This window comes from Pecten maximus, chromosome 10, assembly GCF_902652985.1.
Source record: "Pecten maximus chromosome 10, xPecMax1.1, whole genome shotgun sequence".
Lineage (NCBI taxonomy): Eukaryota > Metazoa > Mollusca > Bivalvia > Pectinida > Pectinidae > Pecten > Pecten maximus.
Window position 1 is genome coordinate 27161160 of NC_047024.1, and position 26379 is coordinate 27187538.

At 34.2% G+C, this 26379-nt stretch overlaps 1 protein-coding gene and 1 long non-coding RNA gene across 2 annotated transcripts in view; one reads left to right on the plus strand and one right to left on the minus strand.

Moving 5' to 3' along the window:
* The first annotated feature begins 1243 nt into the window (after window positions 1-1243).
* Window positions 1244-26379, plus strand: part of LOC117336136 — a 55608-nt gene continuing 30472 nt past the window's right edge. The window contains exon 1 of the mRNA XM_033896521.1: window positions 1244-1533. The gene's annotated coding sequence lies outside the window, so the exon portion shown is untranslated. The remainder of the gene's footprint in view (window positions 1534-26379) is intronic.
* LOC117336137 lies at window positions 3090-4330 on the minus strand. Its single transcript, XR_004534539.1, has 2 exons — window positions 3842-4330; window positions 3090-3583 (listed from the first exon to the last, which is right to left on the minus strand). It is a non-coding gene; the product is annotated as an uncharacterized LOC117336137 (long non-coding RNA).

Consider the following 26379-nt stretch of genomic DNA (forward strand, 5'->3'; position numbering starts at 1 on the left):
TAAGGGAAGATGTATATATTTAGGGATGATGTATATGTTTAGAGATGACGTATATGGGTAGAGATGATGTATGTGTTTAGGGATAATGTATATGCTTAGAGATGATGCATATGGGTAGAGTGGTTAGCAGCCGGAAATACACAGTGTTAAACTTTCTACGTTACCCGGTCAAGGTTGTGATTTCCTCAGGTATGATCAAACTTGTTAGCTCTTGTAAAAAGCATAAGATGTGTTTCCTCGCCGAGGTTGTGATATCATTAACAATTACACGCTTGGTAGATTGTATTTATTGGCAAGATCAATGCAATCTGGGATAATCTGGATATACCATCTGATTTAACACAGGAGTAATGGGAGACCGTCACACAGAATGTAAATATTGTCTGATAAATCCCGCCTTGTCGCGCATGATAATGCCGACAACTCGACCGTGTCGCGAGCTTGGATATACTTATCGCACCACTTTTATAATCAAAGGACTTATGTTTTCAGATTTTTTTTCAGATTTTATTAATCACCCAGACACATGAAAATGCGATACATGCATTTCTAAATCTGATATAGACAATACAATACGTGGCAAGATGGCCAAAAGAAAATATTGACGTTATATTTATCGCCATTGTTACCTAAATTAACACAAAGACTTAAAGACAGAGAAATTTTCTTCAACAACACAAAATATCATTCTACAATGACATACATATTTATGGTAGTCTTCAAATTTGAAAATGTTTGTAAAGAAATTCCAATTAAAAACTTCAACCAAGTGAAAATTATTACTTATGCAAGTGTTGCTTGGCAACGCAAAAAGCATTGGATCTTAATATAAACGAGTTTAACAATGACAATAGTCAAGGATGTCCAATGTAATTCGAAAACAAACTGAAGCTAAAACTTATTGTGCCCCTAATTGTAAACAATTTTACTGAAACGCACGATGAGTATTCTGTTGACACATTTTGTTAAAAGTAATGTTTTCAACTTCGTGATAACCAGTAGAAATAGAATAATACTTCGAGTTAATTAGGGTTTTCGAGCTATCCGTGATCGAGTTTACAAATAGGCACAAGAGTCACGGTGAAAAGACAGCTGCATATCTCTATTAACAACAACCCGTTTTCCGACGTTTAAAGTAAATTCACGTCCCACGGAGGACTTCGTTCAAATGGAACAAATAGGTCACGTGCCTCAAACTTTGATTGGTTGGGTCGTACATTATGCGTGGGTACAGTGAATTATCTGATCTGTGAAATAGGGAAATAGCATGAAATGTGGGCTGAGTGCCAATGACGCTGTATGAAATTATGTTGTTGCTTTTGGTTTGAGGATCGACCAACGTGGCAGAGATTTAAAAAGAAAAACCTATACATTCCAGTACTAGGAAAGCTGATTTAAGGAGTCCAAACATTCCCTGTTTTGACCAGCAATTGGTGTGACATTTGTATACTTAACGTATCTTGTATCACTGACTTAATCTTCAGGTCCTCGGGTCTATCCAGCCACATCGGACTTCTCAGTTAACATCAAAAGGTAAGTTATAATCCAAATTGTTGCACAGAAGACAAACGAGATATTATCACATCACAATGGAAATCAAGAGTTTGAGTAAAAATTTAATTAAACTGCATTTAATAGGTTTCATCCTCTTAAGGCTCGTCAGTAATGATACACGGGTATGCAGTATTGATACCAATAAGAATGCTAAAAGGTTCCTTGAAATATTAGGAGTTTATTTGACCGAGAAGTATTTTAATTCGATTTTTTAATCATTCGCGATTTAGCTGCCCGATTGTCGTCAGAGTTGAATTACCGAAATGGTCGATAATGGACCCTAAATCGATATTTTTCAAGAGAATGGACCAAATATTGTATTATTTGGTGTGTATAGAGGTCAGAGGTAAAATATTTTGTATTTCTTTTGCCTAGAAGTATTTAGAAATAATTATCAAATATCCTATCCACGATCCCATATTGCCGTCATAGTTGAATTACCGAAATGGCCGATAATGGACCCAAAACCGATATTTTTACGAGATAATGGACCCAATAGAGTATTCTTTGGTATATACAGAAGTCATATGTAAAATATTTTTGATATATTTTCTCTAGAAGTATTTTAAAATAATTATTCAAAAAAACCCCATCCTACTGTTTTATGACATGATTTGGACTTCATCATTTTGTATTATTGAAGATATCAGAGATTTTCTAGCTATTTATGAATTATGTCATTTCAGGGTGAGTAACACAAATTGATTCCATCAAGTACACAATATAATTCTTATTTATCTAATAATTTAATTATTCATTGACAAACATTTGCGGGACAAACTATGTTTTTTTTTACAGCAGTTCTTGGCCTACAGAACATTTGATGAGATTATTATGATATATATTGTGTTGTTGTTCTATACTTATTTGGCTAAGGCTTTATTATCTCAATATGTACATGTGTTTCCATGGAAAAAAAAATGATTTGACCTTTTTTTGCAATCTACTGCACATTGTTTATTTTAGTATTTTATTTTTGTCTGGAGACTTCCAACATGTTTCAAACGATTTCTTTAAACTTTTGATTGTCTAACTTCTTAGTGTAAAAGTAAAGGTGAGGGTTATAACCACTCATAAGAATTTCAATGCAACATTATATGACATTCGATGTGTGCCATCCCTTGCTACTCTTGATGTCAGTACAAAAGCTGCTCATCTCTGTATGGTTCCAATGTTTATAGTTTATGTAGATAGATTCAGCAGCCACGTCGGTCAAACGTGCCATAATAATTGTGTTGAAGATACCAATAAGACATTTATAATTATAAATCTTGTCGTTTTCATTCCCATGATGATCACTAGAAGACATTGTTGTTCAGACCTATCTTTGGTAAAAATTTTGATTCAAATTTTTAAACTTGAATATCATTTCAGTTTTCATTAATGAAATGAAACGTAGCATAATACATGAGCATTTATGTTTTTAATTACATGTATCTTGTGAAAACAAAACTAAACTGAACAATAATGTCTTAGTGCTTTAACCATTGTTTATAATCCAAATAATTGAAACCTCAACAAGACAAGACAAATAATTACTTTTCACATTTTATTGAGCACAAAAGGCAATAAGAATTGTGGGTATAGGCTTAGCCTAATTATTTGCAAACAGATGAGACAACAACATAAATTACATTAACATATGTATTCACTTGAACATATTTACAAAATCATAGGAAAACAATATTTACACCATACAAAACACCCTTACACACTCCCACTCATTCTCTACAATTAATTAATAATGTGCAACACAAAACAAAACCCGTCTCTGAAACCCATTGTCTCTCCAGACCCCAAATATATATAGTTCATCACTGTGGTTGGTTCCCAAAGTTCTCTTCACTCCGATGTTGTTTAACTATTTCATAATCGGTATATATATGTATACCCTCCGTAGGCACTGTACTAGTCCAGCACAAATATCTCCTTTCTGGTTTCACATAAATAGACCAGGGATTCTGCTGCTCCCACTATGGTCTGGCACATAGACCTTTCTATGGCTAATGGCTCCCTGTCCCAAGGTCACCTACAAGGTTACAGAGTCAATGTTCTAAGTTCATGGGTTTATAGCACTTGCACATTTGTATTATATTTGTATTTTACTTACAATGACATTTAATAATTCTCTTTCTCACTATCTCCTATTACTTTTCTCTCTATTTCCTATTTCTTTACATTCTGTTAGGAAATTATTCTACAACAATGACCTATAATATTACACCCTATATTTTGCATGCTAAACATTTTTACCAACCTTACATTAATGACATAAATATGTACTTACTGTTGGCGTCTCTCTTTAGCATTTCTGAGCACACAGCTCACTCTCCTGTTTCATTCCAGGACTCCCACACTCCATTGAGGTGGACATAGCACACAGCTTCTCCAAGTAGCAAAGTTTTGCCCAAACTAGCACACAGCTTACATGTAGTGGCTTCAACTATCTCTAACTTGGATAATAACTTTGGGCACACAGCCCTGGTAACATTTCATTACCAAGCACACAGCTTAGGCATTTCTCCCCTGGCACACAGCCTCTGACATCCGTGAACCTTCCAGGTCCAGGTCTGGGGTTGAAATGGCCGCACACACAGGTAGCACTTACCTGTGTTGCATGATTTGGTTACGCCTCAGTGACCCTGACTCAGCACTTTCTATTCAGTGAACTCAGGTACCCTCTACAGTACAGGTGTATTCCCTGATCACTGTATAGGACACTATACCTTACCACTCCATAGTACTGGATAACTGGCAAATATTTTGCAGAGTACAACATAACTTTTTGACAAAGGCATAAAATAAACAGTTGGCAATATGAAATAAGTCAAAGTTATAGAATAAATAATTCCCTTGTGAGATATCATTTGTTAAAAAACTTCACCCTCTAATTGAAAATCACTCCAATAAATCTTTAGTGAAAACAGATAATAAAATATACATTCTACAACTGATTAATTTAGCACTGTAATAATGCAAATTTAAAGCAAGCACAGTATTTTGCATAAAACCCCATAATTAGAATAAAATGAAATGGAGACTTCCATAATTATTTTATGCAGACATGTATTAACTGCAAAAATATAACATATTACAAACAGGTATATTTTTAAGAAAAATGAAAAATACCAAGATTGAATTTTAATAAAAAAGAAAATGAGGAAACAATGTGCAATATAATATCAATTGTATGAATGGACAAAGTGATAAGCCCAAAGAGAAAAAGTTATAATGTAAATTGCATTGGAATATATATATAACAGTTACACAAGAAAACAATGCTTTTAACATGCAATTAGCCTTTAAGGGTTAACATAGAATGATAGAAAATATTCCCCTAAAATATGTTAAAAGCTTAAAAACACTTATGAGAAAAATAAATCAACTTTTTGTGCGAACAAATAATGAAATATATATTGTATAACTGATTTTAAAACAAGCACAGTTAATGCATAAAACCCATAATTGGAATAAAATACAATAGAGATTTCAAACAAATATGTCATGCAAACATGTCTGTATACTCATATTTCACTGCAAATGTAATATACCAACAAGCACTTTAAAAAAAAAGGAATTAGACTAAAAAGATCTATCAATAATTAAAAATATATATGTGATATAGTTTTAATTGTATAGGTATAAGTATATGTTGACAAGTTAATAACATATGGAAAGCATTTGCTACACATTTGTGTACCCAGGACTTGGGAGCGTGGACCCTGCTTTCTTAAGCCCCTTTTTATTTTTTATTTTATTAATTATAGATATAAATATGTCAAGAAATAACAAATGTCCTATAGCTATTGCCTCTCCAAGCTGACTCCTTACCATCTATCAATGGCGCCCTACATGAGGCCAGATGCCAGCTGCATTATCAGCATAGGAGGACCAAGTGATTTAATAATACATGTAACCTGATAGTTAGATATTTAAGACCACACCAAATGTATTTATAGTTTTCAAGTCTTCTGTAATGAAATTCCAAAAAGACTTCATCAAAACAAAGTATCATAAATTTAAATCTCCCACCCCCAAAGAAAATTTCCCCGAACTTGAGAAATATTGAATATTTCTTACATATATATTCATATGAGCTTTTGATATTTCTAGTATATGTACATGTGTATATATATATATATATATGGGGCAAAGAAGTTATTCAACAATGTGAACAATAAGGCTTGTTAAATTTACTTCTTTGCCCCAAATAATCATTACAAGTAATTTGTATCCTCCATACATTTATGTGAGGATCCAGTGTTATCTGGATGATACTGTTTATATTACTTCTTTGACATATATATATATATATAAATATGGTTATTAAAAATTCAAGTGTTTCCTAGTTTTTGCTTACTTATTAATCTGAAAAGTGTAACTGATCTTAGTTTGACTATACGGAAGCATATTTGATTTGGTATGGTAATAAAATACAACAATCTGAATCTCATGACACAAGATAATACAGAGTGTGTTACAAGAAGTACACGAAACCTTTTGAATGGAAATAAGAACTCATTCAGAATTGGATTTAAATAAACCCTCCTCTCCTCAAAGGGGAAATTACAACATGCATACACACTTGCATAAAGATAAGCAAATTCAATAGTTTGACAATTTAGATGTTCAGATTTATAATAAAAATGCTCATTTCATATAAATATTTTGTTCATTAATTGCAGTTCATTACACCGTTGAACACATCTTATTGAATCTTCTTCTTTTTTCTTGTCACTGTCTTCTCTGCTCTGCTTCGCTTTGCTTGATTTGGTTTCTTGCTTCTTGATGGCTTGATCGGAACAGTTAACAGGCCATCTTTTGAAGTGACCTTGTTGTCTCCTGTCCTCTTTCGATTTCCCTTGTCACTAATGAACCTGTAGAAGGCTGAATTTCTTCCATCTTGAGTTTTTTGAAACCAGACATCTGCATTAACCAGGTGATGTGAAAATTGGTCTGTCAGACTGAAGGACCCTTCGTTATACAGCGCCCTCTTCAGGTCTTTGTATTTGGCATCTACATGTTCAAAGATCTTCAGCACAAGTTCTGTTAGTTTAAGTTGTTTCCAGTCTGTTTTTACCTTCAGAACATGGTTGATCGACTCACAATTATTGTTTGTCCAATTGTTGATGACATCTCTCACCTGCTGAGGGACACACACATTCTCTCTGATAATTGGTAGCAATCTGTCTTTGAAATAGGGTATAAACCCTGGCACCTCTTCAGACCAGTTTGTCAGGGCTGCCTCTACTCTGTAATTGAGAACATCATTGTCTTCAGCACTGGTCATGCCATTTTGACCGAAGATTGCACCAATGATGTCTCTCCTCGTTCCAGCAGATGTTGGAATGCTTCTAGATAAGAAGTCCTTTGTGTTGTTTTTCAGGTGGCGTGTACAAACTGTGTTATATCCTGGATTGAAGTTCCTTCTTATGGCTTTTCTCAAAGCCAACTCATCATCAGTACCGATGATAATGTGAGAAAGTTCTTCGTTTGTAAAATTGGACGCAAGTTTGGAATAGAATGTAGAATAGGTTTCAAAGTCTGAATTTCCATGTAAAAAAACAGGCCCTAAAAAGATTGGATGGTCTCCAGTATTTCTAAGTTTCACAGAAGTATTTTTAAATACACTTGTTGTCACATACACATCCCCAAGATTGAAAGTCTTGTCAAATCCCCATATTTCTCCATCAGGCTTGGCACAAAAGCGACGAATATCCTGCAGTTGTTCTGTGGTGTAGCATATAACAGATGGTACTTTGGCTTTACTAATGTTCACAGATTGTATAAATGGATGATCTTGTACCATGGCACACAGGTTCACAACATTGTCAGCAAAGTTCCCTTGGCAAATACTGTCTGTTTCTTTCCTCTTTGCATGGATTTTTTTCCTTATATTCTTCACCTGATCCATGGACCTTGGTTGAAGGGTAGGATCATCACTTGTATGGTGCATTCTGTCATAAGTGTTTCTAGGTCCATGGTTCATTGCCAGTTTTTCTATCTGAGCGAGGAGCTCTGGTTTGCTCCGTAGGTATGGTATTGAACAGGACTTGGCATTTCCATGTAAAGTTCTTCCAGGATACTTCCCCAGGTATTCTGCAACTCCAAGATTTGCCTGATTTGTTGAAACCCATGCAGGTGCAGATTCTAGCCAGGAAATTCGTCTCCTGTATGTTGGGCAGCCCTTTAATGTTGAATAAGCTCGCTGCAGTATGATGACATCTTCCTGGTCAGGTTGTGGATCAAGAGGCTTGAAGGTTCTCTTCCCCTTTACCGTAGTCTCTTTGCAATACAGTCCATTTCTATTTTGAATGCTAGCCAACTTTGTGCCACTTTGGATGAAATATGACTTTGGAGATGATCCAGACACACTTGTCCATGCACCACAATCATCCCAGAAATGGCTGCGCTCCCCTTTATCCCTTCTCTCTGAGTTTTTGGCATTGTTGAAAACAAAAAAAACATTGTTTTTATGTCCAAAAGGAATGTTTGGTAATGAATCTGACGACTTTGTGAGATGTGTGATGATGTCCTTCGAAGTCATGAAACTCTTATTTGGAAGATGACCCATCCATGGACCTTCTATTTTACACACAGGCACATCGTCATCTGGATCCTGACTGTCAGAGTTTATACTGTCTTCTCCAGAACTAACATTGCCATTGCTTGATGAAATTGTGGCCTCCTTCTCATGGCATTCACTGTCATACCTCAATGGGTGTTCATGTAAAATGGCTTCAAGCATATCATCTGAATCGCAATCATCTTCAGACACAATATGTTCTATATCTGTTTCCCTGCAATTGGGTTGTAGTGGGACGAAGTGATTCGGCTTGAAATTAGTTGATCTAGAAGGAACAAAAGTTTGCGTCCACATAATCACAGGGTCTCCAGATGGAAAAGGCTTTGCACATCTTCCAGTTACTTTCCTTGTGAATGCTCTTGAATAATTATTGCAGATATCCGTAGGTGGGAAAAAAGAATAAAGTACTACTCCTGTTGCTGCCGACAGTGCATATATATGTAGAAGTTCTGCATAACTGCTGTATTTTGCCGCTGTCCTGATCAAGTCTGCGTAGTCACTTGTGACAACATACACATCCTGAATCTGGTTCTTGTAGTTTTCTGAAGATATGTCATAGTATTCAGGATGAAGCAAAATCTCCAAAGTTGTCGTTAGACGAAGTTCAAATGTGATGTCTTTCTGTCCCATACAACAGCCTTGAAACAGCACGGTAAAGGCAGTTTCCATCTCCAATAGTTTGTATAGGGTTGAACTTCTCCAAGGTTATAGGGTTGTAAAGCTGTAGAAGTTGTTTTGATACCGAATCTGTTTGTCCAGACAAATTCTTCGATAAAGGAGGTGGCTGGATTTTGTATGTCCTCATCAGAAGCTCTATTTCCTCTGCTCTTGCTTGTTGTTCTTGAACAGAGATTCCTGGTAATCCCAGTATTCTGAAGTAAAATGTTGTTTCTTAATTATTTGACATAAAGTGTTATTCTAATAAGATAACGAGATCCGAGAGGGATCTTGGCACCCACTATTGAATGGTATTTATTGGTTCAATAATAGACTGATCTTTTCTCTACTTTTCCCTTCTTTCCCTCTTAATAATATGATAACAGCAACAAGTGGAACCTACATGTGAAGTTTGAGGAACATTCTCCAGTTCTTTTCAAGTGATAGTGATAACAAACTTAAATTCTCCAAATTCAAGATGGCCGCTTGTCAATTTCTTTTGTTTTTCTTACCACAAATCTTTACTGAATTTGCAAAATTAACTGATCACCAAGGGGAACCTACAAATCACCTTTGAGAAATAATCCTCCAGTACCTACTTGTTTATTGAGGGCCAGATTTCTACACTCCTAAGTTTCGACAAACAATAGTTTTTCTGTTAGAGAATTATGAGTTTATTTGTCCATATACATACTTTAGTAGTTTAGAAACATTTAATAAAGACAGGCAATTAAATTATAGGTTTAGATTTTAATAGTTGATAAATTATCATAAATAGCTTATATTTACTGAAATATCTTGCACCTAGTACAATGTAACACATAGAATCTTTATTTGTAGAGATGATGTAGATATGAAGGATGGCTCAGATATTTAGTAAAATTTTGCAATTCTGTTTGATGCATTCTGAACAAAATACTCTGATATTATGAAATGTAGAATTTTTTTCATTTCTTCAGTTAAATGACTACAAAAGGCCTTATTTCCTTCATTCTTACTTGTAAAACATAAATATGTAAAGATATCAAGGTTATTTCAGATATTCAGTAAAATGTTACAATTCATCATCAAACAAATATCAAATTCTGAATTGCTTTGGGGTTTGATTGACTAAAGAAATTCCAGCAAATGGTCTTATTTTCTTTGTTCTTTTATGCTCAATATGTAAAAGTGATAAGGATTACTCATACATTTAGTAAAAGTTACGAACCCATATTTTTTTCTGTTTTACACAATAATGAGAAGAAACAAGAGGTCCATGGTCCTAAACGGTCATCTGACAAACAATTACAGCAGGGACACACCCCTCAATCCAGCATTGATATCATTACTATAAACTGTCTGCAAATGTTTCAGATGAAATTTGGTTTTTATTCCTTTTGGCATAAAGAAGGGTAGCATCTTAAAGTATAATTTCAACCAAGTTGCCCTTGTGGGGCCATGTCCCTGTGTCCCCATGGGTCAGACCAGCCTCACTTATATAAATTAGAATTGTCCTTCCCCAGTGATGTTTCACACTAAATATGGTTGTAATCAATTCAGGAGGAGTAGCATTTTAAAGCAATATTTAACCTTTGTTTATATAAATTGTCGTCCCTTATGATTTTTCAAACCATTTGGTTGTAATCCATTTAGGTATTAAGTAGGGGGCTCATTCCCTGAACACCAACTCTAGTAAAGACAAAGGAAGGTGTTTATGTAGGAAGTACTTTGAATTAAAGTTATAGTCTGTTTCAATATGGTATACCAACTCGGGTAAAAAGTAGGGTCAGCTCAGGTATATTAATCAGATATAGTTTTCTAAATTCCAAGCACTATATCATATAGATTATTTTACAAGTAACAATGAGACAAAAAGGCCCCATCCCAAACCAGTGAGAAAAAACCCTGGCTGATCTAAACAAATCTGGAAAAAGGAAGTATATGTATAGGTATTCGAAGAAAACCTAGCTCTACTAATTAAACCGGAAACAGATACATCTTGACAAGAATATTACAATAGTTCAGCAGTAACTTATCTATATAGTGTTATATGATAACAAAAATGAAAAAAATCCAATACAATCAATATATTAAAGCTATTCTAAGTAAAGTAAGAAACAACAAGAGGCCCATGGGGCCTGTATCCGCTATCGCTCACCTGGTTGGATTTGACCGAAATGTCAAAATAATGTTCATGTTCAATTTGTTAATACATATACTCTTGAAGGGACTGAAAGACCATATGGATGATTTTTACAACATAATTGTGTTTAAAGAAACGAAGCCCCTTAGGGTGGGGAAAGAGTTGAGGATGAATTTCATTTTTTACTGGTATGTCAAAAATATTCAACTCTTAGAGGAAAATATATAAAGAAATATTTTTGGAAAAAACCTTCAGTCTTCAAAGTAATAGAATTACTGAACACAAATAGTCATAAAGATTTGAATTTGCTAGGAAGATTTATCAAAGAAGCTTTTAGTTGCAGAATTGTGTAAATATACTCGGTTTGTGTAGGTGTTGAGTTTTGATGTAACACATTATTGCATAATAGTGTACTAATAATTGTTGAACCTCCCGGTGTCCGTCTGTCGTGTTTACCAAATGTTATTATCTGATACTTTTTTTTTTCCTTGTCTCTCTGACTGACTGTTATAAAAGTTCTCCTAGAATCCTTATTCTGTAACAGTGTATTATAATTAGTTACTAATAGTATCAATTCTGTGATTGGGCGCAGCCCTTGTAAGATTAAGTGGATTACAATGTATTTTTTGCTGATGTTGCCAGTAGACAATATGGTTGATTAATATTCCTCATAATATAGTACATATGTTAGTTAATCTGTTTCCGTATTTAATTATAATAAGTCAATTACGTTTTGTAGTTTTATTATAATACATGTTGTATTCATATATATATATATACATCTATATATACATGTATATTAATTTATGTACTGATGGGTCATAGACCTAAAGTCAATAAATGAATTGAATTGAATTGATTTACCTGTGTTTTTACGGTGGCATCCTGTTTCTCCCAAAACTGAAAAATATATATCCTGTTTCTCCCAAAAACTTTTGTAAACAATATAGGGAGAGTGATGTTTTAACAGTTAAGTTAACAGCTACAACTATACCTGTACAGGTAAATCAACGTTCCTGTTACCGGTACAGGTTATCAGTTGACAAATAAATGAAATAATAGATTTATCCATATATTCACAGATGGTTTGAATTTAAAAATAAAAGGTGTAATTTAATAAGAAATAGATAGATAAAAATAAAAAGTTATGTATGTATACATGTATATTTATGATAAATTTATAGAAGTGATTATAATTGACAACTTTTAGATTTATCCATATATTCATAGATGGTCCGAATTTAAAAATAAACGTGGAATTTACTAAGAAATAAATAAATAAAAAATTAGGAATATAATAAATTTATTGAAGTGTTTATAATTGACCTCTTCTAGATTTGTCCATATATTCATAAATGGTTTGAATTTAGAAATAAAACTTGCAATTTAATATGATGATAAATTAATAAAAGTTATTTATATTTTAACATTTCAAAATTGTACAAATAGTGGGGCCGACCTCCCTAGGGGCTGATCAGGCGGGGCCAAAAGGGGTCATTTTGGCAGAATGGATATAAACAACTTTTTCTCTGAAACTAAGCAATGGATATCTCTAATATTTAACTGATATCATTCTCTTGGGTTACAAATTCAAAATTAAACAAATGACAGGGTCAACCCTCTTGGGGCTGAGGGGCGGTACCAAAAGGGGTCAATTTGGTTAAATTGATATAAACAACTTCTTCTCTGAAACTAAGCAATGGATATCACTCCCATTTGTATGGTAGCATGGTCATGGGGTGAAGAGATTCAAAATTGAACAAATCTTAGGGTTGACCCCACCAGGGGGCTGAGGGGTGGGGCTACAACAATTGTTATAGGTCTATAGTTTTTAGGGTCATTAACTGAGCCTTTATTCTTATATATTGGAATTATAGAGCCCTCTATCCATTGTTCCAGAATCTTACCACTATTGAAAATGAAACTGAAGGGTCGACCTGGTCAGCTGGTGACAAAGTTCGAAGGGCTGGTTAGCTTGACGATCATCAATCAATACGTGCGTAATTTTCAAAATACACTGACTGTGTTGTCCATATTGAAAGAACATCTGCATAATAAACATTTGAATGTATAAATATTAGATATATTGTAAATTTAGCTGGTTAAACCTTGCAAGTTGCAGTTATACTCATGTAGTTGTGAGCTTATACATGTAATGCAAATCACCTTGGTTACTTACATGTCTGACAAAAAAACAGTGAAACTATAGGTCTAGACGGTGTACACGACGGTACGCATATAACGTACTACTTCAAACATGTAAAATTCCAAGGGCCGTGTTTACACCAGAGGGAAAAGTGAAGATAAAAAAACGAGAAAAAACTGTTTATAATCTACATTCAGAAGGACTCTCATATTCAGCCATCAGTGATAAGACCGGTTTGTCTAATCAGGATGTCGCAAAATTATGAAGATTTTTTATGCGACTAAGTCTTTAGCGCCCATCGTCAAACGGAAACCACTGAAAAGTAAAAAGGTGACTCAAGATGTTATGGAATTCATCGAATTCAAAAAGAAATGTAAGCCAAGTATTTAAGATGCTCTGGATTTCCCTGCTTCGTTCATGCCTGGATTTTTCCGACAGTGTGGATATCTATAATCACGGAAGGTATCATATAAGTTGTTCATAACAACATGGCATATATATGTGTGTAACAACCCATGTGTTCAACGAGTACCAGATCTTTATTAAATGCTTAAAACTTAACGTAAAAGTTGTCGTTGTTTTGCATAGTCATGTAATTATATATAATCGCACACGTGTGTATACACAGCCACGGTCCTGGTACAGTACATACTCCGTGTTCGCCCCGCCCCTTTCGGCACAGAACCAATCAGGAAGGTCGATACATTGTTTCAAGCTTATCGGTTGGCGATTCAATACAATCAACAGTTGCTGTACTACTATTGAAAAAGTACCGTACACACTTCAGCGCGCAGCGCTGTAATAATAAATATATATTATATATATGTATACATGTTATTAGTAATTGAGGCAAAATGCAATCTCAAATAAAATTGAATAAAATTCATGTATTGAATGTTGTGTTCACTTTGATTTTATTTTGTATTAAAAATCCATCTAAATATACGTATAGATATATATTGATGAGAAATACTATGTATAAGCAAATTAAAACAATATGTCGTAGCCTTAACCTTACTATGGAAAACATTCATGTTCAGTAGACTTGAAGTATAATCTCTTGAGGTTTTCTTATGAATTGAAACCATCTAATGGACCATAATTTTAATCATATCTTCACTGTGGCAAGTTTGAAATTTAGAAGCTAATCTGAATACACAACTAATGGTCTTATTCTCCTTGAATTTTTTTAGTGCCTCCATAGAATATACACAAAATATTTTGCTTAGATATGACGCCCTCTTATCAGTTTTATGTTGTGTTTTTTATTTCTTATTTAAATTAAAACATTTTGGAATATTGTGGTTTATTATATATATATAATTTAAGGTTTATTATGGGTTTATTAGATATATTCTTATTTTGGTAAAATGTGCCATAATCAAAATAACATGTTTTTGATATTGCTTATGTAATATTTTAATGTTATTATGGAATATTTAATGTACATATGTACTTATAATTGCACAAGGCACAAAAGAAGAGTAACAAGCTCAGTACCTGATACAATATTTTTAATTCATACTCATGTTTTGAGTTTTATACTGATGTTTAATGAACAGTTTAAGAAGATTTAATTTATACATGTTTTATTTAAATCTTAGGAAATTAAATTTTAAGTTTATCTCACATGTGAAAAATGGAGGTTATAGGCAAAAGAAGAGTAACAAGCTCAGTATTTAAATTTTAGGAAATTAAATTTTAAGTATATCTCACAGGTATATAGGACGTACCCCCTAAATATCTCTCTCTCTCCACCTTCCAACACAGGTGTTACACCCTTTTATTACCTGGACAGTTCAGTTATAGCCTAAGGGAATCTTTCAATACACTGGTCAATTAGAGTAAGTTACACAGGCATGTCAATCATCTCCCAAGGTGTGAAAAATTAATCTTCAAATATTTTAGAAATAACTTTAATATCAGAAAGTATTAGTTGGCTAAAAGGGTGGGGTGGAGTAATATATAAAATTTACATATGGCAAATTCATATTGTCATTTAAGTAATTCATACAGAAATTGGGTCCAATTAAGTAGTCAACCATATAATGTTCATACTCATATATATACTTATCATCAAGTTAAGGTAATAATATATAGCAATGTCATCAGAATGGAAATGATCATAATCTTCTTTGTCCTGCACTCGCTATTTCTTGCATATGAGGTAATAGGTATTACCATGCAATGTAAATTCTTATTTTTGCATTATACAATTTCATGTGTGTGAATTTGCTCATTATAACGAGAATGTTGGAATTATGAAACATCAACATGGTAATTATAAGTTATCTTATGAAATATGTGTGAATGAAAGTTATATTTTAAAAGAGAAATAAGATTTCTAAAAGGTTTTCAATTCAATTCAACAACTTTTCTGTTGATTAATGAATTTTATGTCTTAATGTAAAGCAGCACAGTGTACATGTATTATAAGGAAATCATTAAAATAATGTGTTTGGTTGCTAGTTTTCCAATGTTCGAACAATATCTGCATGATCCTACAGAGTACACACCTTTCTGAAAATGACAAGTAAATATTAAAGATCTTTACAACATGATTAAGGATTGTACAAATGACACAAGATATTTATGATTCTCAGGGACTTAAAGTGATTAAAGGACCCAAAAGCGACCAAAAAACTAATATCAGACCAGTTTATGTAAAACAACTAGTTCATCACTACTTATACACTTAGTATAGACAGAATGTTTTAAGTATTTATTCATTCAAAAAAGAAAACCTACAGAATAAATTTTTGCTCACCATCATCAGATGGAAGTACATAAACAATTCCTTATAATTCCCATTTTTTAAAAATAACTGCCTAACAAATTCCCTTGATCCCTACTTTTGCCTATAATCTTTGAGTCTGATAAGGAAAACAAAATGTCTTAAAGGCAGCCAGCCCACCATAGGTTTCCACAGTTAAATCTGTTATTGATACATTTCCAAAAGTTTTTCTTAAGATCTAATCTAAGACTTCATATGAAGGTTACCCATATAATTAAGTGAATTAAAGTAAGAGGGGAAAGAATGGAAAAGTAGAAAAGAGATCACTCTCAATGGTGGATGCGTAGATCCCTCTGGGATCTCTTGTTATATACATGTATACAGCTGATGGATTATGAATATTCTGATGATTTTTTAAAAATAGATATTATTCATCAATCTGATTTTTAACAACAACAAATTTTTGCTGAAGTTACACTGACATGTTGATTTCATTTAGAATTCAATTCCAATAATCCATTTAATGTTCTTGAGACATAATCTAAATTTGATATCATTCATTTTAAAGTTATATGAAACAAGAAATATCTTTAAAAAAGATAAAAGGCATAGTTTTAATGCTGGTGGTTATAATGTAAAACTACTGGTGAAATAAATTAACGAACTACATTGTAATTAATAAATGCACAGTTTCAGCACGGATAACAAAATTATATCAGTTTGAATCAATTTTGGTGATAATAAGACTGCAAATGTGTCATTTGAATAGATGCATCCACTTATTCAGCTTGCATTCAATTCAAAAGGGACATCACAGTAAAAACGTTGCAATTTTCAATGAACGTACGCGTTTTACTCCTTTCCAGTTATGTTTCTGTGCTGTCCCAATGTTGAGGTACGGACAAAAGCCCCCCCGGACATTAGCCCCTAGGACAAAAGCCCCTTCACACTAATCAAAAAGTGGACAAAAGCCCCTTCATAAAAAAAAATATATATATTTTTTATTATATTGATCTAAAAAAAAAAATTCAATATATATTTTTAGCAATATAACATTAAGTTCAATCAAGTGCTACATATATGTATAAGTGACTTCAGTCACCAGTGGCTTCTGCAATGTAAACAACCGGTTCCAACAACAACTACTTGAGCTAGCTGTTACATAAACAATAAGCTGTTTCACAGGTGTTTGGTAGGTTTTTCATTGATATTGTATTTTCCTGGAAAGAAATATATCATTAATGGCTTCATTGTTTCTTTGATTTTAATTATTCCTAAAATTAAACTTATTAAAACACAGAGCAACATGTTTGTTAGGTACTTATTATATTATAATTTGAGACACTGCAAATAGGGATCAAATGTTTATTGCTTTTGTAGACATTTCTTTGATTATCAATATTTGCAGTATATTAGGAAGTCAGAAATTATGTGTAATCAGTAACAATATGTTCATCATGGAGAACTTTCCTGAAATATTTAGCTTACTTAATAATATAAAGTTTGAAAAAATCAATTATGATGTTTAACGACAGACATATAATGCTACACTGACATTCAACCAAGGACCTTCATTTTCCACACAATTATTCTCCAAATTTCAGAGATAAAAACAACAATATATATATATATAGTTTCTGTTTTTCAAAAGTACAGATTTATATAAAATATACCAGCTAAATTTATAACGAAGGGGCTTTCGTCCGGAGGGGCTTTTGTCCTAGGGGCTAATGTCCGGGGGGGCTTTTGTCCTACACTCCCCAATGTTCACAGTCAATCCCTATGTCCAGCTTGACCACTTAATTTAGTTGGGAATCCCCCTCTAAATTTAACGCGGAAATTATTTTAAAATCATTACTTGACTGTTTTGAAATCATGGCAATACAAACGCACAATAGTTTACAAGGCGATATCTATATATATTCCATCTGGGTTAGTTGGATAATGATATTATACAGTGGTTTTAATGTTTAATAACACGTTCTGTATATATTACGGCACACATATTTATGTGTAAATAAGTGTAAACACTGTTCATATAGCATAGTGACAGTAGCGATGTACTGGTACAGACTGTGTAAGTATTACCAAGTTTGTGGAACTATTACCGAGTTGTGTTAATATTACCGAGTTTTTGTAAATATTACCGAGATTGTCGTGACCTACTATCAAACAATCAAGCAGAATACAAGTGGCGCCCGTATTACTGCTGTTTTCGTGTTTGAACTGTTACAATCTATTGTACTGCTTCCCAAGTTTAATTCCAGGATTGTGTTTGACCCATTTTCCTATTATTCTCTTCATTGCGGAAGCTGTTATCGTTTTCAACCGCAGCCGATTCACATAGGAAGCCATTTTTGTTTCCATGTTTTGTTGTGCGCATGCGTTTATCGTATATGTCACAAAATTTGCATATTCAGAGTGATAACCTTTTAATAATTGATAATTGATGTTTTTATGTACATACATCATCAAATTCGAATGGTCATTTGTTTGATTTCTATCGGAATTCATTCTAACTTTGTTAACATTATCAGCAATGGATGACAGCTTAATGGTATACACCTGTTGGCCTGGCTGACCCATAGGGTCTGATGGGTGGGTTCAAAAAGGGTCAATTAAATTAACTGAAATATTCAAATCTCAGGTGACCGTTAAGGCCCATGGGCCTCTTGTTGATTTTAGATATATAATGGAAATTTTGTGACAGCATGGCACAAAAAGTCATCTGGACACTTTTTTGCACAAAAAAATAATTATGAAAAATATTAATTCATTGCCTTAAAATCAATTCAATTCATTAATTACTTCAAGTTTGAAATATGGATTGGTGAGAATAAAAAATCACTATTTTTACAAATTGTTAAAATGAAATGTTTTAAAAAATACCACAAGTTCCACAACAATTTTACATAGAGAATCAAACACGGTTTTTCTGTAGTTAAAAAACCTATAAAGAACAAGAAATCCTTTTATTAATTAACTACATGTATATAATATTTATAAGTTAGTATTTTTGCATGTGTTTAGATAATCCGGATTTCCGTTTTCCGGCTCTTTCTTTTACTCACGCCCTATTCGAGCTACTCTGTTTACAATCTGAATGTGAAATCGCGAGGTTTTAAAAAATAAATTCAGACATTTCCAGGTCACATAAACCCCTCATATTTCATACATTATTCAATTATCTACTGAAGAAATATATTTTGGGTCCTTTCTCTTCAAAAGTAGATAATTTCAGGTAAATTCAATTCCATTTCGGTAGTTCGTCTCAATCAGAAATAGGGCCATCAATCGGGTATTTTAATAATTATTTCTAAATACTTCTAGGCAAAAGAAATACAAAATATTTTACCTCTGACCTCTATACACACCAAATAATACAATATTTGGTCCATTCTCTTGTAAAAATATCGATTTAGGGTCCATTATCGGCCATTTCGGTAATTCAACTCGGACGACAATCGGGCCGCTAATCGCGAATGATTAAAAAATCGAATTAAAATACTTCTCGGTCAAATAATCTCCCAATATTTTACATATGATATAGTTGGGCACTGTTGAACATATATTCGGGTCCGTTCTCTGAAAAGAATGCTAATTTAAGCCCCATTTTCCCCCGTTTCGGTAATTCGATGTCCGTTTCGGTCCGTTTCGGTAAATACCCCAACCGATTAAATTCTACCCAGAAATCCACTAGAATTTAACTTCCTTTTTCTGGATATCGCCATTGTGTCTGCACAATATTTTTGACACAAACGTAAGTTTGAGTCTATGTCAGCGCTTTTGAGGTGTAGCTGACAAAATCTACGATGCCCTCTGGCGGATACTGCCTTGGCCAATCTAACCGTTGCTTTACAGTAACTCCGTAATGCTATGCAGTAAATATTTGTAAATATCGTAAATATTCACGATAAAAAATGACATATAGTAAAGTTCAGCTATAAAAAAATTACCTTTTGTTTTGTTGACACAAACGTAGACACAAATGTATGTCAGCGCTTTTGAGGGCTCTGGCGGATACTGCTGTTGGCCAATCTAAACGTTGCTTTACAGTAACTCCGTAATGTTATGCAGTAAATATTTGTTTAACTTAACGATAAAAAATGACATACAGTGAAGTTCAGCTATTAAAAAAAATCACCTTTTGTTTTGTTGTATTTTAAAAGCTGACAGGACAATGTGTTTTTTTTTGGCATTTTCGTTCGCTCTGACACAACTTCCACTGCCACTTCACAATCATATTCTATCGCAAAAAAAAATAGTTCCGTGACTTACTGAGTCAAATGCAACACTGCAGTTTCGTTAGATATATGACAAAACAACAGAACCTCACAAATAGATAGTTTTCAAAGTATTTAATTTAAGTATGTTCTGTCGATGATACGTAAGAATATTTTTCCGCGTTGAACGCATTAGATTTCACGCGGAATGATACAATCGACTTTTCGCTGGCGCCATATTGCTGCTTACCTGTGACCCGGAAGAAAAATCTACTAACATCACGCTGAATTTTCATCATCGACATCTATGTGTTTTTTTTTCTTTGGTGGCATGTTACTGAATGGGTTATAATATTGATAAAGTTTCGTCGGAATATCGTTGTTATTTTGTACATTGAAAAATCACTCATCCAGCATCCGATTTTGTCCGCCATCTTTCAGTAATGTAAACAATAATAAAAGAAAGAGTAGGTGATCAAACCCAACTTTGAATGTCATTTTCTCACTGAAATATTAACTTGCATGTGATTGATGTAGTCTGCAGATGGTTAGATTATATAGATGTTTTTTTACGAAAGGAAAAAAGTTGTCTATTCATCATGACAATATCACAACAACGGCAGGGTTTGCAAATAAAAAGTTAAAATAAATTCTCACTGAATAGGGTTTCGAAATGTCAAATGGACTTGTGAATATTAATATTGACTTCGGATCTATTGATTATATCCTACGTAATGCACATGAAGTTTTTCGTTTACAGAACGCGTACCGCATTAACGTGGCTGTCTGCATGCAGATGTAGACGTCACTGAAAATTTCATCTCTAATTATAGCGACTGATTCTTTTTTTCTAATATTCGTGATGGTTTAAAAAAAATAGAAAATGATCTATCATTATCATTTGAAATATTACATAACAGTCGAAGCATATTATAAAAAAGAAAGGGGTCTACGATGTACATCTACATAGACCTTTATTATGTTTGGTGGAGTTTTGAACGCTTCAGGGACGGTTAAAGGGCAGTAACTCTTTAGAAAACACCATTTTTCATGGAAATGTACTGATTGCTAAATTTAACCAGAGATATTTAAAGGCAGTGGAAATGTTATATTCCTACATCTGCGGTTTTTTCTGTCTTAAATCATTTCAGCTTCTGAATTAAATTAACCTTTAAACTAATGCACAGTAAAGTATTGATAAATCAATGCAAATAATTTATTATCACTTAGATTTATTATTATTATTTAATCTTTTTTTCTTTACAACACTAGTACATATTATTTGAGAAGAACAGCAAAAATTACTAAGTTCATTATTCTTCTAAACAACAAAAATTTGTAAAACTTTTTTGTGTTGTGCATATATCCTATTGTGAAATAACTTGGCATGACTAAAGATAATAGTATTGTCTTGATGACTGTTACATACTATATCATAGGTTGAGTTAAATAATTATTTTCTTCTTGTCAATTATGGTAAATGGTGAAAACACATTTTTTTCATTTAAATTGTTAAGTCGGTTTAATGTTCAAATTCAGATTAATTTAATTAAAGCAACTATTAATAATGTATATATGTGTTAACTTTTCTGACAAAGTCTTCAAGTAACCTGATTATATTTGACAGAGAATCAAAATAAGTAATTTTGTTGTTAAGAATAGTGGGCTTAGCCATTTACAACTGTTTAGATTCTACTTAATAAGGTTTGATTTTTAACATTTTGGCAAATTTATCTTATCAATATCCAATTTAGTTTTAAAGATAAGCAGTACTACTTCCATTTTTATGAAAATAAAAATTACTTCAGTGTTCTAATAATTTGATGCAATGTACATAAGTGAAAAACAAAATTCCACTTCAAATTGATTTGAACTGTACATGTGAATGAATGTGTTTTTGTTGTATAGATGATTTGTAGCTACACAGTATGGAGTGTAAACATATAACGTAGAGTGCTATATGAAAATCATGTTCACTCTTAAGAAACTGTCTCAAGTCTGAGCTGATATGAGCATGTAATTCTAAGTTTTGAATATAGTGCTTAGTTTAATGTGCCCGTCGTGATGGTATACCCTGCCCTGTCTACATCCGCATTCTACGCTTCCAGAGTCTGTTTATCAGACCCAGGTGTTTTTAACCCACCATCATCAGATGGTGGGCTATTCAAATCGCCCTGCGTCAGTGGTCCGTCCGTCCCTCCATCCGTAAACAATTCTTGTTATCGCTATTTCTCAAAGTACTGAAGGGATCTTCTAAAATTTCATAGGTTTCTCTTGGTTTCTAGTTATGCATATTGCATTTTGAGACCAATCGGAAAACAATATGGCCGACAGGCAGCCATCTTAGGTTTTGACAATTGAAGTTTGTTATTGCTATTTCTCAGAAAGCACTGAATTGATCTTTCTCAAATTTCATATGTAGGTTCCTCTTGGTGCTAACATTAGTTATGCATATTGCATTTTGAGACCAATCGGAAAACAATAAGGCCGATAGGCAGCCATCTTTGATTTTGTCAATTGAAGTTTGTTATCACTATTTCTCAGAAAGTGTTGACGGGATCTTTTTCAAATTTCATAAGTAGGTTCCCCTCGGTGCCTAGTTATGCATATTGCGTTTTGAGACTAATCGGAAAACAACATGGCCGACAGGCAGCCATCTTGGATTTGGACAATTGAAGTTTGTTATCGCAATTTCTCAAAAAGTGGTGAAGGGATCTTTCTAAAATTTGATATGTAGGTTTCCCTTGGTGGGTGGTTATGCATAATGCATTTTGAGACCAATCGGAAAACAATATGGCCGACAGGCAGCCATCTTAGGTTTTGACAATTGAAGTTTGTTATTGCTATTTCTCAGAAAGCACTGAATTGATCTTTCTCAAATTTCATATGTAGGTTCCTCTTGGTGCTTACATTAATTATGCATATTGCATTTTGAGACCAATCGGAAAACAATATGGCCGACAGGCAGCCATCTTGGATTTGGACAATTGAAGTTTGTTATCACTATTTCTCCGAAAGTGCTGAAGGGATCTTTCTCAAATTTTATATGTAGGTTCCCCTCGGTGCCTAGTTATGGATATTGCATTTTGAGACTAATCGGAAAACAACATGGCCGACAGGCAGCCATATTGTATTTTGACAATTGAAGTTTGTTATCGCTATTTTACAGAAGGCACTGAAGGGATAGAACAATCTGCCACAAAATATCATTCAAAACCTTGACATAACATCATTCAAACCAGGGCTCGCACACACGATAAAATCCTAAAACAATGACACAAATGTTTTTTACCTGAGCTCTCTCTTATCTAAAAGCTGGTAGCTAGATGGGGCGCTACATCAAATGTATAAATATTTTTTCAAATGCTAATGATAATGATAATTTGTGAAGCGCTTATAGGCATGGGATCCTCAAAAGTTTGAAAAGAAAGGCCTCATTAATTTTACAGGTAATCTAGGACCTTCATATTACATCTACAACTACGTATACATTAACCCATTGAAGATGTCAAATAAGATTACCCGAGTACCTATTCTGAAAATTAGCTGCCAAGACGCACTTGCAATCAAAAGTAGATATGAATTTCTTTTCTTGCCAATATTTTGTCCTAGTCCTAATCAGGTATTGGTGATGTTCCATACAAAGTTGACCATGTCCCCACTAAACAAAAGCAGTTAAAATAATTTGTTTTCGTTTGTGTCTTCAGTACTTTCAGTACTTTGATTAAATCTGTGATCATCTGTGGCCATCGAAGCTCTCAGCTAAAGGATAGGACGGTAATTAGTTCCAAAATAATTGTGTGTGAAATTGGAGAGGGAATATACCCCATTAATTGTCATATGCATTGATTAGAGTATCCGTCCTGTTTCAAATAACATGCCACCGAAACCACGCCGCCAAACATCGGCGAGGGCTGTGGGGGTTAGGCCAAGAAAACGTAAGGCGTCCCCATCGATGGATAGGCCCGAGGTAGCTGAGAACAGAACGACGAATGCCACACATGGAGTTAGTACAGTAGGAGAGACTGGAAGTTCTGAGGTCCATGAGGGTGGTGCAGGCATGAGCGGCGATACGGGTGAGAATTTATTACCGCCTATAGACATACCCCTACCATGTGCTAATTCAAACGTACGAGTATTAGGGGGCCCATCACCAGTCCCGAGTGTTTTCGACCCGGTTGGTTACAATATACCGGCTAGGATTAGGGAGAAGATTTGGGATGGCGAGTTTTTGGACCTTGGTGTCCTATTGAAATCGGCGCGAGAGATGGAGGCGGGTTGCGAGATGTCCGGCGAATTGTCCGTTAGGGACGGGAAATTCATTATTAAGAAACCCTCCACTCTGGGAAAGCAAATCACAAGTGTCCATTCGTGGACATCAGCTTTTCTGATATATTCAAGTGTCATGTTAGAGAAATTTCCAGAAAAAAGTCAAGAGCTTCTCAAATATATGCATGACATTCGCTTGGCAGCGTCAAGGTCTGGTCATCAGGGCTGGGTCCAATATGATGAACAGTACAGGTTACGAAAGTCGAGAAATCCATCCTCTTCGTGGGGGGTCATTGATACGGAATTGTGGCTCATGTACAACTCCCCTAGCCAAGTAAACATTTCAAATGTAAATATTGATACCAATTCTAGTACTTCTGCCCCTAAGCCTGTTCGGTCAGCTAACCCAAATTCTGGGTCAAGTGGTTGTTGTTTTACTTTCAACAGAGGTAAAAGCTGTAAATTTGGGGCTAAATGTCGTTTTCGACATGTATGTAGTACCTGTGGGGGGTCACATCCAAGCCTAAAATGTAAACAATGACTCGGCAATAATAGTTCAAGCACTATATCAACTGTTCATGTAGATCCTGACATTTCAGTCCCTTCTGTTCCATCTGGTTCCCTTTATAACTTAGGAAATACTCCAATAATTTATAAAAAACTAATGAAGTATTTACAGGAATATCCTCTTACTGAAGTTAGGGATTATATTGATAAAGGATTTAAAGAGGGGTTTTCTCTCAAATATATGGGTCCTCGCAGAGCTCGCGAGGCGACAAACTTAGCTAGCACAAAACAGGCCCCTGAAATACTAAAAAACAAATTAGATAAAGAAGTCGAGGCAGGTCGCATAGCTGGTCCTTTTGTTAACCCCCCTTTACCATCGTTGCAAGTATCACCCGTTGGTCTTGTTCCGAAAAAGGATGGTGATTATAGGGTTATACATCACCTGTCATATCCAGATCAAAATTCTATAAATGATTTCATTCCATCAGAATTATGTAGCGTGACGTATGCAAGCATTGATGATGCAGCGGAGATGTTAAACAAATTAGGTCGTGGAGCTTTATTAGCCAAGTCAGACATAAAATCGGCATTCCGTCTACTACCAATAGCTCCGCAGGATTTTGATTTGCTTGGGATAAAGTTTGGGGGACACTATTATTATGATAAATGTTTACCAATGGGGGCCTCGATTAGTTGTGCTATGTTCGAAAAATTTTCAACTTTTCTCAATTGGTTAGTAGTCAACAAATCTGGCAACAACAGCATACTACATTATTTGGATGATTTCCTTTTTGGGGGGGCAACCTAACACAAATCAGTGTCAGAATTCACTAGAATTATTTGAGGGTATTTCTAAAGAAATTGGATTACCATTATCCCATGAAAAAACGGTGGGTCCTACTACATGTTTGTGTTTTCTCGGAGTCAAATTTGATTCAGTCGGATTAGTTATGAGATTACCAATAGACAAAATTGTTGAGTTGTGTAAACAGCTCGAGAGCTTGTTATCAGTGACAAAAGTTACACTGGTTCAGCTTCAGTCAGTTCTTGGTTTGTTGAACTTTGCATGCCGAGTTATCTCCCCTGGACGGGCATTTTGTCGACGTCTCATTGATACAACAGCTGGTGTTAGTATGCCACATCATAAAATCAGGGTTAATGCATCAATGAAGGCCGATATAAAACTATGGTTATCGTTCCTTGTAAAGTACAATGGTGTGACTGTTATTCCGGACATGCACTGGAAAACTTCAGCATCTCTAGAACTGTACACTGATAGTGCAGGTGGTCACAATAGGGGGTTTGGTGTATATTTTCAAGGTGCTTGGGCATTTGGATCATGGCCCACATCTTGGTTAGATAGGGGCTTTCTTAGTGATATAACTTTTTTAGAGTTATTCCCAATATATGTATCCATTAGTCTATGGGGGTGTGAAATGAGAAATCAAAAGTTGTGTTCCATTGTGACAATGAGGCTGTGGTGACAATTATCAATAAAAAATCATCCAAATCAAAAACTGTGATGTCTATCATGCGGCCTTTAGTTTTGTTGACATTGAAACTTAATTTAAATATCAG